Source organism: Ailuropoda melanoleuca, unplaced genomic scaffold (genome assembly GCF_002007445.2).
Source record: "Ailuropoda melanoleuca isolate Jingjing unplaced genomic scaffold, ASM200744v2 unplaced-scaffold2453, whole genome shotgun sequence".
NCBI classification, from domain to species: Eukaryota; Metazoa; Chordata; class Mammalia; order Carnivora; family Ursidae; genus Ailuropoda; species Ailuropoda melanoleuca.
In genome coordinates, this window is record NW_023194426.1 from 30,642 (window position 1) to 36,237 (window position 5,596).

Here is a 5,596-nt window from a genome sequence, read left to right on the forward strand (position 1 = left end):
TGTTATTTCATTCAATTGCAACTGTGTTCCCTTTCTCTCTGGCTATCTCTATCTCTGTCAAATAAATAAAATCTTCCAAAAATAAAATAAACAAAAAATAAAACCACTTTGAGTATTTCTTCTAAAGTAAGTCTAGGCATAATGAACTCCCTCAACTTTTGTTTATCTAGGAATGGGCTCATTTTCTCCTTAATATTTGAAGGATATTTTTGCTAGACATATAATTCTTGGTTGGCAGTTAAAAAAAAACTTTCAGCTCTTTAGAAATATCACCCATTATGCTATCTTCTTTCTGACCTCAGTTATTTACAAGGAAAAAGTCAGTATGATCTTTTTGAGGATATCCTGTAAGTACTAAGTGAAATTTCTCTTGCAGCTTTCAAAATTTTCTTTCTTGGGCTTTCAAAAGTTTAATTAAAACGGTTTTAAGCTGGGTTTATTTAAGTTTATTCTATTTGGAGTTTTTACACTCCATGAATTAGGTTCATGTCTTTCATCAAGTTGAGAAGTTTCAGCCATTATTTCTCTAAATAACTGTTCAATCTTTTAGATAGGTAGGTAGATGGAGAGATACATAGACACATATATAGATAAAGAATTGGTTAACAAGATTGTGAAAATTGAAAACTCCCACAATCTGCTATCTGAAATTGTAAGACTCCAGAAAGACTGTTGTGTAGCTATACTCCAAANTTTTCTCCTTAATATTTGAAGGATTTTTTTGCTAGACATATAATTCTTGGTTGGCAGTTAAAAAAAAACTTTCAGCTCTTTAGAAATATCAGCCATTATGCTATCTTCTTTCTGACCTCAGTTAATTACAAGGAAAAAGTCAGTATGATCTTTTTGAGGATATCTTGTAAGTACTAAGTGAAATTTCTCTTGCAGCTTTCAAAATTTTCTTTCTTGGGCTTTCAAAAGTTTAATTAAAATGGTTTTGAGCTGGGTTTATTTAAGTTTATTCTATTTGGAGTTTATACACTCCTTGAATTAGGTTCATGTCTTTCATCAAGTTGAGAAGTTTCAGCCATTATTTCTCTAAATAACTGTTCAATCTTTTAGATAGGTAGGTAGATGGAGAGATACATAGACACATATATAGATAAAGAATTGGTTAACAAGATTGTGAAAATTGAAAACTCCCACAATCTGCTATCTGAAATTGTAAGACTCCAGAAAGACTGTTGTGTAGCTATACTCCAAACTCAAAGGCCTGACAACCAAGGCAGCCAATGATGTAAGTCTCAGTTCAAGACAAAATGCCTGAGAACAGGAGGAACTATGATGTAGAGCATGGTTTGAGTACAGAGGCCCAAGAATCAGGAGCTTCTATGTACAAGGGCAGGAGAAGATGGATGTTCCAGCTCAGAAATAAACTTTTCCCTTGGCCTTTTGTTCTGTGCTGGCCATCAATGGATTGGGTGATGGTCATCCACATTGATGAAGGTGATTGTCTTTACTCAAGTTATCCATTCAAATGCTAATCTCTTCCAGAAACACTCTCACAGACTCACCCAGAAACAATATTCTACAAACTGGGCATTTTTTTTAAAGATTTTATTTATTTATTTGACAGAGAGAGAGACAGGCAGTGAAAGAGGGAACGTAAGCAGGGGGAGTGGGAGAGGAAGAAGCAGGCTCCCAGCAGAGGAGCCTGATGTGGGGCTTGATCCCACAACACCAGGATCACGTCCTGAGCCAAAGGCAGACGCTTAACGACTGAGCCACCCAGGCACCCTTATCTGGGCATTTCTTAACTGTAGCTGTGAAGCATAAAATCAGCGATCAGAATTCAACCCATGGTCAACTTGGCATCTGTACTCATCTCTTTAAATCATACTGAACCCCCAAATAAAGCTAAAAATAGGGTCATAATCCCACCTAACATTATACAACTATCATGTATACAAACCAAAACAAATGATTCCCTTCCCCATAACAAGATGCAGTTTGTGAGTGATGTTTACTTCTTATCCTGTAATTTAAATTATGTGGTGTAATATTAACAATGCTTAAATACTGATATAGAGTCAATACATCTTATGTTACATGATAAGGAAATAGCAAAGAAAGAAAAATATTTTCTTAACATACACATATATACACAAAAACATATTAATAACAAAATAAAGAGGAAATATTCTTAGCAATAATGGTCTTCATTTATGTAGTTACCCATGTGGTTGTAGCTGGTACTTATAATTACCTTCTTCCACTACCTATTTTGTATTCCCTTTGTTTTCAACAAGCACCTCAGCTGATCATTGTTTTTTACCTATTGGGTGACCCAAAAGCTCATTTCTGATAGTCTGAGCCATAAGTAGTCCTGCTTGAACAGTAGTCCTGCTTGAATTGGGCTCTTGTAGTTTTTCATTGACCTTAATCACAGGGCTCAGTAATACCAAGTGGCAACCAAAGGGATCTTCTGTATTCCAAATATATTCTTTATCTCCATTGTAGTGTCACAGTCCAATTTACTCTGGTAGTCAAGAACAATCACCCCAGCCAACACTGATTTATTTTTTGTTTCAATGTTAACTGAGAAATATAGGGAGTCTCAAGTGGCTAGGAGCAATTCTTTTTTTTTTTTAAGATTTTATTTACCCATTTTGAGAGAGAGAGGACAAGCAGGGGGAGGGGCAGAGAGAGAAGCAGGCTCCTCACTGAGTAGGGCACCTGACATGGGGCTCAATCCCAGGACCCCATGATATAAAGATCATGACCTGAGATGAAGGCAGATGCTTAACTGACTGAGCCACCTAGCAACCTAGGTGCCCCAGCAGGAGGCATTCTTAACTTCCAGCTCAGTGGAATTATTTTTCTGTCTCCCAGTGGAAACATTCCTCCCTCTGGTACAAAGATTTCTAGGCCAACAGAGCATAAAGTCATAGCAACAAATAATTGAAATTTTGCATATGGTTCACCATGGTTAATCATGATTGCTGCCACTCCAATTTCCACCCCTTTGGTTCATAGATTTATGAATCATATCAGAAAAACACCTCTGTGCATTGCTAATTCAGAGCTTTCACAGTCTTTGGGAGAAATTTGTCCCAGTCCTGTGAGTATTGCCACCTACTTGGTACTGTACCCAATTATCTAAATGGTATTTAGGGGTGTCTGGCTGACTCAGAATAGTATGCAACTCTTGATCTTGGGGTCATGAGTTCTGCACCCACTTTGGCTGTAGAGGATACTTAAATAAACAACAACAACAATTTTACTTATTACCTTTTCCTTCTCTGCAATATCACACTGGTACATAACATTGATGGCATGGTGATTGGACCTAGTGAGAAAGACAAAAACCATGCTATACTTATGGATAAGATAGGAGTGGGGAAGATATTGACTAAAGTTCAGGATCTTTCTAGAAATTTCCCAGTGCTCAGTGGGTGGATGCATATTGAGATATTTCTTCTTAAGCAAATGATGAGTTGTTGCATCTGGACCCTCCTACAACCAAGAAAGAAGCAGTGGGCCCTTTTGAATTTGGTGGACAAAACATTCCGTTACTTTCTCTCATTTACAGATTCAAAAAGCTGCTCATTTTGTGTGGGACCCAGAACTACATCCAGCTGTTTCGCAAGTTGCTTTGCCAGTACTCTGGTGGGACACAGTGACACTTTTGGTCTCCTGAAATTAATGTAAGTTCAGACCCTCTGTGTAATAGCACCAAAAGGTCTGAGTATTTCCTTTTTGCATTGTACATTTATCCTGGTAAAAGTCTTAGATCCCTTTGGGAATGGTAGCTTTTTTCAGTAGTATACTGGGGATTTCAGTAGTATTTTCAGTAGTATACTGGGGTTCATCCTAATAGAAACCCAAATTGTCCTTATTTAAGGACTTCTGGTCTGTAAACTGGCTCAAATTCAGAAATTGACTGAAGGACTCTGACACTATCTTTTTAATGATTTAACTTAGACTTTTGTTTACTTGACCTAGAACATTTCAGCTCATATAAATCAAGCAAGATTTCAGTAAGCTTCCTATCAATTTTACTTCTGGGAACACCATGATTAAATAGTCAACACCATAGGTCTGTAAGAGTCAGATGCTCTAATTGCTCCATTATAGTAGCCACATTCACTTGCCTTTGGAGGTTGAGTGCCTTCACTTGACCCTTGCCACCCTGGGGTCTAAATGCTCCCAGTGCATTTAATATTTTGAAGTAAGTGATTGCAATTGCCACTGTGATTCTGACCTACAAAGAAGAGTGATCACAAATCACTTCAAGCATGCCCATAAAGTGGCTCTTTGCACATATTTATTGTTCAGAGTTGTGATGTAAGGTAAGTCTTCTTGACCTCCCTAGGATGGGTGAGTAGGTTTTAAATGACAAGTTCATTCTAACATTCTAATCTCCCTAAACCTTTGAACTCCTTCCTTCATATTAAAGCAAGGCATACCTGACACTTGCAATTCACATTTTTTTGGTCTATGTTTCATCCAGCTGAACAAAGTGCTTTCTGACCTCTTGAGTTGTAATATTAAATACAGAATCTCATATCAATAAATTTGGCCTCTTCATATCAATAAATTTGAGCTGGTCCAATTTTATGTTCCTTCTACAATTATTCCACACTCTAAATATCCTTTCCCATTAACATTACACAAAATTTTGCTTGTATGAATTAGAAAACTCAAGAAGTTCCTTTGGAGTGCAGCATGACTCCACATGGGGTAAACTTTGCATGTCACCTTTAGGGCTCTGCTGGGATTCAAGTCTAATTAGAGGTCTAGAAGAAAAGAGGCATGATAGATCCTGAAGAGAATCAGCATTATCCCGCAGAGCAATTTCTTCAGAGGATGCTATTATTATACCCTTAGGGACTAGAGAGTTATTCTCCTCTGATGGAGGTGGAAAGTAGATGCTACTGAAGGCAGGAATGCTACTGCCACTGGGGTTGTGAAGGACACTTCTGTTGTGGGTAGGCAGTGCAAGTCTACTGGAAGTGTGGCGAGCAAGTCTGCTGGAGATGAGGAAATTTCTTCCACTGGTTAAAAAAAAACACAAAAACGTTTGATCAGAATTTAGGGGCCAAATGCTCCTAGATTCACCAAGTCTCCCCACACAACACCTACCAACTTATAGAATTTCATTTTCCCCTGATCAATGTTGTCACTTTAAAAAATAGATGCTCTTGAATGTTGGGATTTTTACTTCTATTTTAATTCTCCCTGTCAGAAGATGAAGTTCTGGGTTTGCTTTTCTGGCAGTGTCAATCCTGCAGCTACAGGAAATAAGGGATTCCTTCAAGGTACACAGGCAAATCCTTAGGTCATTTATGTCGCACTTGAGGTGGGAATTCTAATCCTTTAGTTCATCCTTTTCTTCCATCACTTTCTCCAGGGACATTGGGAACAACCAGGCAACATCATTACATTGTTTTGAAAAACACTGGGGCGCCTGGGTGGCACAGTCGTTAAGCATCTGCCTTAGGCTCAGGGCATGATCCCTGTGTTCTGGGATCGAGTCCCACGTCAGGCTTTTCCGCTAGAAGCCTGCTTCTTCCTCTCACACTCCCCCTGCTGTGTTCCCTATCTCACTGGCTGTCTCTCTGTCAAATAAATAAATAAAATCTTAAAAAAAAAA